This window comes from Salmo salar, chromosome 10, assembly GCF_965601325.2.
Source record: "Salmo salar chromosome 10, fSalSal1, whole genome shotgun sequence".
Taxonomy (NCBI): domain Eukaryota; kingdom Metazoa; phylum Chordata; class Actinopteri; order Salmoniformes; family Salmonidae; genus Salmo; species Salmo salar.
The window spans coordinates 65,850,993-65,862,716 of NC_138300.1; positions in this window are offsets into that span (position 1 = coordinate 65,850,993).

Here is an 11,724-nt window from a genome sequence, read left to right on the forward strand (position 1 = left end):
ATTTGTATGTGAACTGTATGTCCAATTACCAAAAAAATATTGTTCAGTAATCATCTCACCAGCTAGTTGGCGGTGAACTATGTGGCCATTGAGGACAGCAGTGTCAATCAGATAGAAAAATATCTTATTATACCACTTGGTAGTTTTCTGAATGCATTCCACAAAGCTGTTTATCATGTCTGCCTTATCCACTGCCCCCATTTTGACGTTATAGTCAAGCACACAGTGTGGTTTGATGTTTCCCTTTTCCGTCAGGTGGTCAACCTTCCCTGTGGCCGACATGAATTGCTGTATGGACAGTGGAGAGGACATGGATGTCTCATTTGTCGTGCCCTTTACTGCCAGCTGTTGACCATTCTCCTTGAACTTAACCTCCCCCTCTGCATCTTCCTGCTTCTGAATGCCGGCATCCCCTTCCTGTTCGACCTGATTGTGCCACAGGTCCCTGTGCTATTGGAGAGCAGATGCTGGAAGAGTGTGGGACTTTTGTACCAATTGTCCACATACTAAGTTTCTCTTTCCTAGATGAGGAGCCAGCATGGTCATCACCACAGACCCGGACACCCCAAGCCCCTCATAATGTTGGATGTCAGTGGTGGACCCTGTGTAAACTATAATGTCCTGGACAAATCCTGTCTTTACGCAAATAAAATAACTTGAACCCAAACCTGTGCTTTTTGGAGAGAATATATTGATGGAACGCCATGCTTAAACTTCCATAGCATCAGGGATTCATCAATGCATAGGTCTTTGTATGGCACATAGACCCGACCAAATGCTGATGTTATGCTGGTAATAAAAATGTTTAAAAAAAAGGTAAATGGGCCATTTAGGTTGGCAGTAGCGTTGTTGATGAAATGCTGGCATCGAAGCAGAACTAGGAAGCAGTCTTGGGAAAAGAGGGTGGCAAAGAAGGGAGTTGCAAACATAGGATCTGTGCTCCAGTATTCTCTTAGGGAGTTCTTCACTATTCACCTGAGAAGGACTCTAACCAGGAAGGTATACATTTCACTAATTGTGGTTGTCACCCATTTAGCGAGTTTCCCCCTCACTCCTGACTCTTTCTTCTCCTATAGCTCCAAGGCATAGCAATTGGTCTCTTCCACTATGTCTCCCACCAGCTCCTTTGTCAGAAACAGCTTGAAGCACTCTGCCTCAGAGGGAAATGGGAAGGGGCTTTGCACTCCAGACTGGGACTCATCAAAGCAAACAGCAGGGCCAGGAGGGATAAAATGACTGGCGGCCTTCCAGCTACCACAAACCTCCTGTACTTTATCCACTGTGGGTCTGCCTCCATCACCAACAGCATCTTCAAAGGGCCCTGGGACTTCGTCAGTAGGCAAGGGGTCCTCAGATTCAGGGTTATCAATGGTTGGGGGCAGCTTCTCACTGTCACTGTCAGAATCTGATTACTGACATTCATACTGTTCGAATTTACAAAAACCTCTATAATTTCCGCATTCCTGAGTTGTCTCCTTCTGAAAGACATTGCTAATGCTACAGCTTCTTAGTGTGGATGACGGATCACCAGCTCAAGCTGAACCTCGGCAAGACGGAGCTGCTCTTCCTCCCGGGGAAGGACTGCCCGTTCCATGATCTCGCCATCACGGTTGACAACTCCCTTGTGTCCTCCTCCCAGAGTGCTAAGAACCTTGGCTTGATCCTGGACAACACCCTGTCGTTCTCCACTAACATCAAGGCGGTGACCCGATCCTGTAGGTTCATGCTCTACAACATTCGCAGAGTACGACCCTGCCTCACACAGGAAGCGGCGCAGGTCCTAATCCAGGCACTTGTCATCTCCCGTCTGGATTACTGCAACTCGCTGTTGGCTGGGCTCCCTGCCTGTGCCATTAAACCCCTACAACTCATCCAGAACGCCGCAGCCCGTCTGGTGTTCAACCTTCCCAAGTTCTCTCACGTCACCCCGCTCCTCCGCTCTCTCCACTGGCTTCCAGTTGAAGCTCGCATCCGCTACAAGACCATGGTGATTGCCTACGGAGCTGTGAAGGGAACGGCACCTCCATACCTTCAGGCTCTGATCAGGCCCTGCACCCAAACAAGGGCACTGTGTTCATCCACCTCTGGCCTGCTGGCCCCCCTACCTCTGAGGAAGCACAGTTCCTGCTCAGCCCAGTCAAAACTGTTCGCTGCTCTGGCACCCCAATGGTGGAACAAGCTCCCTCACGACGCCAGGACAGCGGAGTCAATCACCACCTTCCGGAGACACCTGAAACCCCACCTCTAAGGAATACCTAGGATAGGATCAAGTAATTCTTCTAACCCCCCCCCCCCCCTAAAAGATTTAGATGCACTATTGTAAAGTGGTTGTTCCACTGGATATCATAAGGTGAATGCACCAATTTGTAAGTCGCTCTGGATAAGAGCGTCTGCTAAATGACTTAAATGTAAATGTAAATGTAAATAATGTTGTAAGGACTGTGTTTTTGCAAAATGTTTCTGTGAAAAAGCCGTGTTGGTCAGCTCAAACTCTTGACTGTTTCGTCAATCGTAACGGGACGTTCTAAATAAGCATTCTAATCACACCGGTTTGAGGGTATGCTGCAGGGACCACTATAGAATGATCACAACCGTGTGTTGGTACGTGTCAATGAAGATTGTTGGGCCAGTAATCGAAAGGTCGCTGGTTCAAATCCCTTAGCGGCAAAGGTGAAAAAATCTGTGGTTCTGCCCTTGAGTAACGCCCAACAACACCTGCTCCCCGGGTCCCAATGATGTTGATTACGGCAGCCCCTGCCCCTCTCTGATTCAGAGAGGTTGGGATAAATGCGGAAGACAAATCTCAGTTGAATGCATTCAGTTGTGCAACTGACGAGGTATCCCCTTTCCCTTAATTAAATAGGCCCGCTAAAATCATCCTACCAGACTGTATACTATGTGTGAATATTAACCATGTGTAGCATGAGCTGTATGTCTTATATTTCTCAAACCGCTGGGTACCCTCGCTTGAAGCAAGATGAGCTGTCATCTGTTATATGGGAATATTCTACATATCTAACTAGCAACCGTAAGCAGTATGTACCCAGCCACCATGGAGACACCGCCGGGTGTTCTCGCTGAAACTAAATGAGTAATCATCTGGTGGGTCTACATTAAAATGCATCCTTATCTAACAAGCAACCTTAAGAAATATGACTCAGCCAACCACCTGTAGCTACAGCGCATTCGGAAGGTATTCAGACCCTTTGAGTTTTTCAACATTTTGTTACGTTACAGCCTTATTCTAAAATGTATTTAATCGTTTTTTCCCCTCATCAATCTACACACAAAACCCAATAATGACCGAGCAAAAACAGCGCATTTCAGAGCAAAAATCAATCCATAAGGTCGAAGTAATTCTCCGTAGAGCTCCGAGACAGGATTGTGTCGAGGCACAGATCTGGGGAAGGGTACCAAAAAAAGTATGCATCATTGAAGGTCCCCAAGAACACAGTGGCCTCCATCATTCTCAAATGGAAGAAGTTTGGAACCACCAAGACTCTTCCTAGAGCTGGCCGCCCGGCCAAACTGAGCAATCGGGGGAGAAGGGCCTTGGTTTGGAAGGTGACCAAGAACCCGATGGTCACTCTGACAGAGCTCCAGAGTTCCTCTGTGGAAATGGGAGAACCTTCCAGAAAGACAATCATCTCTGCAGCACTCCATCAATCAGGCCTTTATGGTAGTGGCCAGACCTTAGCCACTCCTCAATAAAAGGCAAATGACAGCCCGCTTGCAGTTTGCCAAAAGGCACACTCAGACCATGAAAAACAAGATTCTCTGGTCTGATGAAACCAAGATTGAACTCGTTGGCCTGAATGCCAAGCATCACGTCTGAAGGAAACCTGGCACCATCCCTATGGTGAAGCATAGTGGTGGCAGCAGCATGCTGTGGGGATGTTTTTCAGCGGCAGGGACTGGGAGACTAGTCACGTTTGAGGGAAAGATGAATGGAGCAAAGTACAGAGAGATCCTTGATGAAAACCTGCTCCAGAGTGCTCAGAACCTCAGACTGGGGTGAAAGTTCACCTTCCAACAGGACAACGACCCTAAGCACACAGCCAAGACAACACAGGTGTGGCTTTGGGTCAAGTCTCTGAATGTCCTTGAGTGGTCCAGCCAGAGCCCAGACTTGAACCCGATCAAACATCTCTGGACAGACCTAAAAACAGCTGTGCAGCGACACTCCTCATTAGATTGATGAGGATTTAAAAAAGATCTATTTTAGAATAAGGCTGGAAAAAGACAAGGGGGTCTGAATACTTTCCAAATGCACTGTATGCAGGTGCCCAGTTGATAATTACAATTGCCCACACCTGTGTGAGGGCGGTACGTAGTGGTAATAAAAACATGAATGGAACCAACAATTGTTACTATATATACTGTAGAAGAATATAAACACAGCATGTAATGTTTCATGAGCTGAAATAAAAGACCCCAAAAAATGTTCCAAATGCACAAAAAGCTTATTTCTCTCAAATGTTGTGCACACATTTGTTTACATCCCTGTAAGTGAGCATTTCTCCTTTGCCAAGATAATCCATCCACCTGACAGATGTGGCATATCAAGAAGCTGATTAAAAGGCATGATCATTACACAGGAGCACCTTGTGCTGGGGACAATAAAAGGCCACTCTAAAATGTGCAGTTTAGTCACACAACAAAATGCCACAGATGTCTCAAGTGCAGGAATGTCCACCATAGCTGTTGCGATAGAATTGAATGTTAATTTCTTTACCATAAGCTGCCTCCAACAGCATTTTAGAGAATTGGGTAGTACATCCAACCTGCCTCACAACCGCAGACCACGTGTAACCACGACAGCCCAGGACCTCCACATTCAGCTTCTTCACCAGCGGGATCATCTGAGACCAGCCATCCGGACAGCTGATGAAACTGAGGAGCATTTTCTGTCTGTAATAAAACTCTTTTGTGGGGAAAAAACTACATTCGATTGGCTGGGCCTGGCTCCCCAGTGGGTCGGCCTGGCTTCCAAGTGGGTGGGCCTATGCCCCTTCGCAGTCATGTGAAATCCATAAATTAGAGCTTAATGAATTAATTTCAATTGACTGATTTCCTTATATGAGCTGTAACTCAGTAAAATCATTGAAATTGTTGCATGTTGTGTTCATATTTTTGTTCAGTATACTGTACATACAAACACATATACAAATACACAGATCAGTAGAATAAACTAAATAAAAAGCATTTAGGTATTATGATGACATAGGACAAGGCGCAGCGTGTTGTGTGCTCATCATAAACTTTTAATAGAACACTTAAAACAAAACAAGAAAACAAACGACAGCCAAACAGTTCTGTCAGGAACATCAACTAAACAGAAAGTAACCACCCACAAAACCCAAAGGAAAACAGGCTGCCTAAGTATGGCTCCCAATCAGAAACAACGATAGACAGCTGTCCCTGATTGAGAGCCATACCCGGCCAAAACAAAGAAATACACAAAACACAGAAAACGGAACATAGAAGGCCCACCCTAGTCACACCCTGGCCTAACCAAAAAAGAGAACAAAAACCTCTCTATGGCCAGGGCGTGACAACATTTTAGAATGTTGCCACGTTTAGTTACTTCCTATTGAACAGTAAAGCCTACAAAAAGATGCTTTGGGGTATAAAATAATATACAGTACGAGTAGAAAGTTTGGACACACCTACTCATTCCAGGGTTTTCTTTATTTGTACTATTTTCTACATTGTAGAAAAATAGTGAAGACATCAAAACTATGAAATAACACATATGGAATCATGTAGTAACTACAAATCAAAATATATTTCATCTTTAAGATTCTTCAAAGTTGCCACCCTTTGCCTTGATGACAGCTTTGCACACTCTTGGCATAGCAGAGACAACCACATCAGGGTATAAGATGCTTTGCATACGCACTATGTACAAGCATGAATGATAACGTGGGTAAACTTGCTTACTGCTATCCTAAAATATAGTCCTGAGATATTGCTTAACCTTATGCTTATTATCAATATGGCGAGAATGTAAGATGACATAACTAAGTCATAGATAACTATAAGAATGCATATTTACCCTGTACGGGGCAATCTTGTCACACCCTGATCTGTTTCACCTGTTCTTGTGATTGTCTCCACCCCCTCCAGGTGTCGCTTATTTTCCCTGGTGTATTTATCCCTGTGTTTCCTGTCTTTCTGTGCCAGTTCGTCTTGTATGTCTTTCAAGTCAACCAGCGTGTTTTCCCGTACTCCTACTTCTATTCTCCCTTAGCTAGTCCTCACGGTTTTGACCCTTACCTGTTTTCTGGTCTCCGTACCCACCTGCCTGACCTCGAGCCTGCCTGCCACTCTGTACCTCCTGGACTCTGGTTTTTACCTTTTGCCTGTCCACCACCATTCTCTTGCCTACCCCTTTTGGATTGATTAATAAATATCAAAGACTCAAACCATCTGCTTCCCATATCTGTATCTGGGTCTTGCCTTGTGCCCTTATAAATCTAGGATAAACCAACAACGATAATTCCACCACTATTAGATCACTAGCTGGGGAGAAGCCGGAGAAAATGACCACTTAATGTAAAAGACAGCTATGGATGACAGTAAAACCCGATAATGCATTAGTAGGCTAAATAAGATAATTCATTCCCCCCAAAGGGGAAATGCCAGCCAATGTATCAGGGAACATCAACTAGACTCAGCTGTGGGACTAATTTTTTTCTAGAGCGGATGGTCGGGGGGCCGGAACATAATTACAAAACATTTGTAGACTGCAAATTGACCCCAAGAAGCCCAAACCGATATGTTTTACTGAAACAATCATTTCAAATCTTGCTTATATCAAACAAAATTGTATTTGTCACGTGCTGAATACAACTGTTCATAACTGTGAAATGCTTACTTCCATTTGTATACGATCACATTATTATGCTATTATGTGTGGGAATACTTGGGAACAGATTTCTTAAACTAAAATCTGAGCTGATTTCCTGGTATTTTAGTCTTTCATACTGAACAAAAAATAGAAATGCAACAATTCAATAGATTTTTACTAAGGTAGAGTTCATATAAGGAAATCAGTCAATTTAAATAAATTCATTAGACCCTAATCTATGGATTTCACGACTGGGAATACAGATATGCATCTGTTGGTCACATGGGACTCCCAATCACGGCCGGATGTGATACAGCCTGGATTCGAACAAGCGCACTAATCCAGACCAGTCTGCAAATTAGGTTGAATGTGTTTCTAGTTTAAAAAGTGTAAGTGAATACGGTTCCAAAGAATAATAACCATAGTCAGAAATAATTTTTACAACAAAACCGGCATTGGGAACAAACAAAGTATATGATAGGCTACTCCCGAGGCTAATTCTACTTAGCTAGTTGTAGCCTGCTATTGACTGACAACACTAGAGCTGCTCATGGTTGATCCTCGCAATCAATGACATCCCCGCAGCAGCCTAACATTACAACATGAGCAGATTGAGTGACGTGGGTGAGGTTAAAACACAGCTAGTGAGAATTTGCAAAGAAAATCTCATATCAGAAACAGCAGCATAGGGAGTACAGCTAATTACAGCAAAAGCTTCAATGCAGCAAAAGAAGCAAATACATACTAGCGGAAGCAGCAAGCAACAGCAGGATGTGTGAGCTGAACCGGTCACCTTAAATAGACCGCCAAATAAGGTAGGTGTGATTGTTACTAGCATCTGATGTGTCAGCACTTGGGTTCCCTTTCTGAAGTGGCTTCGCTTTATATAGAGAGGATTAATTAAAATAGGAGCTGATGCAGACTTAGGAAATGTATGCCTTTTTTTACACGTTTTGATTTAAACACTCATTATTTGGTATTTACTTACCCTATAAACTTGTGAAACGAGGTTTGCAGGTGTGGCTTCCTTGTGTGCACTGAATAAATCTAATTCAATCCCAGAAAACACTTCCCTTGCTACCCAAACTCCTTGCTCTGGCCAAACGCTATGCCACACCCACATTTCTTCACCGAAATTAGTCTGGATCTGAGTACCTCCCCAACAATTGCTAGAACGCAAACACATTCTAACGGTTCTGATTGGTCCCAGAAACCGATGGGTTGGGCCAGAGCCAGAACACACGTGAGTAAAGTGGCATTTAGAAAATTCGTCATTGGCTTTGATACTCTGATTGGTTAGAAATGTTCCAATCGCTGATGACTTGGGGAGAGGGGCATGTTTTGTACAACACCCCTCAATTTGATATCACCACAAACGACTTCAAGTATGCAGTGAACATACAGCAGCTGAAGAATTCAGTTTTAGTCTTCAGGCAAAGTAAACACACCCACTGGGTGGCCTACCAATTTGATCAGGAAGTTTTTATTCAATTTGTTTATCTGTTAATTTATCTAAAGCGATCCCTTTAAATACTGTGTACTGTACCTTTAATTTTAATTTGATCAGCACAACATTAGAATGTATCCTATGGAGAATGAGTTCAGAATGGAGATTTTACTTTATTTGTATTTTATTTAACCTTTATTTAACTAGGCAAGTCAGTTAATAACAAATTCTTATTTACAATGACGGCCAACCAAAAGGCAAAAGGCCTCCTGCGGGGACGGGGCTGGGATTAAAAATAAAAATAAATTAAACAGAAATATAGGACACAGTACACATCACGACAAGAGAGATAACACAACACTACATAAAGAGAGACCTAAGACAACATGTCATGTGTTGCTGCCATGCTAACACAACATGAAAACAACATGATAGCGACACAACATGGCAGCAGCACAGGGTAAAAACATTATTGGGCACAGACAACAGCACGGCAAGAAGGTAGAGACAACAATACATCACGAAAAGCAGCCACAACTGTCAGTAAGTGTCCATGATTGAGTTTTTGAATTAAGAGATTGAGATAAAACTGTCCAGTTTGAGTCTTTGTTGCAGCTCGTTCCAGTCGCTAGCTGCAGCGAACTGAAAAGACGAGCGACCCAGGGATGTGTGTGCTTTGAGGACCTTTAACAGAATGTGACTGGCAGAATGGGTGTTGTATGTGGAGGATGAGGACTGCAGTAGATATCTCAGATAGGGGGGAGGGAGGCCTAAGAGGGTTTTATAAATAAGCATCAACCAGTAGGTCTTGCGACAGGTATACAGAGATGACTAGCTTACAGAGGAGTATAGAGTGCAGTGATGTGTCCTATAAGGAGCATTGGTGGGAAATATGATGGCCGAATGGTAAAGAACATCTAGCTACTCGAGAGCACCCTTACCTGCCAATTTATAAATTACATCTCCGTAATCTAGCATGGGTAGGATGGTCATCTGAATCAGGGTTAGTTTGGCAGCTGGGGTGAAAGAGGAGCTATTACGATAGAGGACACCAAGTCTAGATTTAACTTTAGCCTGCAGCTTTGATATGTGCGAGAGAGAAAGACAGTGTACTGTCTAGCCATACTCCCAAGAACTTGTATGAGGTGACTACCTCAAGCTCTAAACCCTTAGAGGTAGTAATCACACCTGTGGGGAGAGGGGCATTCTTCTTACCAAACCACATGACCTTTGTTTTGAAGGTGTTCAGAAGAAGGTTAAGGGCAGAGAAAGCTTGTTAAACACTATGAAAGCTTTGTTGTAGAGCATTTAACACAAAATCTGGGGAGGGGCCAGCTGAGTATAAGGCTTATTATCTGCATATAAATGGATGAGAGAGCTTCCTACTGCCTGAGCTATGTTGTTGATGTCAATTGAGAAGAGTGTGGGGCCTAGGATCAAGCCTTGGGGTACACCCTTGGTGACAGGCAGTGGCTCAGACAGCAGATGTTCTGACTTTATACACTGCACTTGAGAGAGGTAGTTAGCAAACCAGGCCAAAGACCCCTCAGAGACACCAATACTCCTTAGCCGGCCCACAAGGATGGAATGGTCTACCGTATCAAAAGATTTGGCAAAGTATATAAACATAGCAGCACAACATTGCTTAGAATCAAGGGCAATGGTGACATCATTGAGGACCTTAAATGTTGCAGTGACACATCCATAACCTGAGCGGATACCAGATTCCATACCAGAGAGAATACAACAGACATCAAGAAAGCCTGTCAGTTGATTATTGCCAAGTTTTTACAACACTTTTGATAAACAGGACAAAATAGAAATAGACCTATAACAGTTAGGATCAGCTTGATCTCCCTCTTTAAATAAAGGATGAACCGTGACTGCCTTCCAAGCAATGGGAACATCCCCAGAGAGGAGAGACAGGTTAAAAAGTTCAGAGATAGGCTTAGCGATTATAGGGGCAGCAACCTTAAAGAAGAAAGGGTCTAAACCATCTGACCCAGATGTTTTTTTGGGGTCAAGTTTAAGGAGCTCCATTAGCACCTCAGACTCAGTTACCGCCTGCAGGGAGAAACTTTGTAGCGGGGCAGGGGAAAAAGAGGGAGGAGCATCGGGGCTAGTCGCATTAGATGGGGTGGGAGATGAGGAAATGTTGGACGGGCGAGGAGGCATGGCTGAGTCAAATAGGAATCCTGACTTAATGAAGTGGTGATTAAAGAGCTCAGCCTTGTGCTTCTTGTCAGTAACAACCACATCATCAACTTTAAGGGACATGGGCAGCTGTGAGGAGGGTATATTCTCCAGGTCTTTAACCGTTTTCCAGAACTTCTTGGGGTTAGACCCACAGAGAGAGAACTGCTCCTTAAAGTAACTAACTTTGAAAGATAGCCATAAAGAAAAAAGGCATATTTATCTCTGTTTCAGAACCCATGCTTAGATTTCAAAACACTGATATTTGACAATATGTACTGTATGTTTTAATGAACCCTGGCCTGTTGCCCGCACTGACCCTGGAACTGTGTGATAACACGGCAAAGTATTGCGTCATGCATCAAGACAAACTGTTGTGGGCTAAATATGGTCAACTATTAATTGTGATCCTCAGCAACAACCACATGGACATGGTTAAACCAAAAACTATCTAATGAAATGGAATGATAAGAACTTTATGACAACAATGGAACTAATTGGGAGTTAAATATGTGTGGTTATTACTGATGAACGGTCGATACTGATAGTGGCTAATATTTAAACCTCTTAAATATAAAGTCCCCTTTTTAGGTTCATGGTTCTGCTACCGGTTACGACAGATGTTTTCAATTATAAAACAATCGGTGGATACCGTGGATCAAAATAGCTTGTGTTGAGCGGTAGCTCTGATTCTCATCGATACAAGAGTATAGCTGTATTCGAACACTCATACTAACCACAATAAGTGGTGTAGTCGTGCGTTTCAATGGACATTGTTAATTCTGGCTATCTACTCCGATTTCAGAGCGCTCTCATCTGAATGTGCCAGAGCGCAGAATAACTGATGAATTCACGAATGCTCAACACCCGTTGAATAGTGCCGGTGTCAGTAAACGTTGGCAAAAAAAAACATAATTAAAAATGTTGCCAGCAGCACAGTTGCATGCCGACCACACCGCTCGTGCCGTGAACGTTGCAAAATAAATGTACACATTACTCAATTATTGCACCCACTGCTCGCGCACGTCTGCATAGCCTGCCGCAAAAATAAAACCTGGTTCTATTTGTGACGCTTGATGCGCTGCAAGTCCCACTTCTCTCACCAACCGCCATATAAAGTCCAAAAAAGAAGAAACCTGAAGGAGGAGAGATTACTAGAAACATACTTGGTTTACCCTTTTATCTGTGGATTAATTGTCGGAGCAGAGGACCAAGCGTCACATCTGGAGGA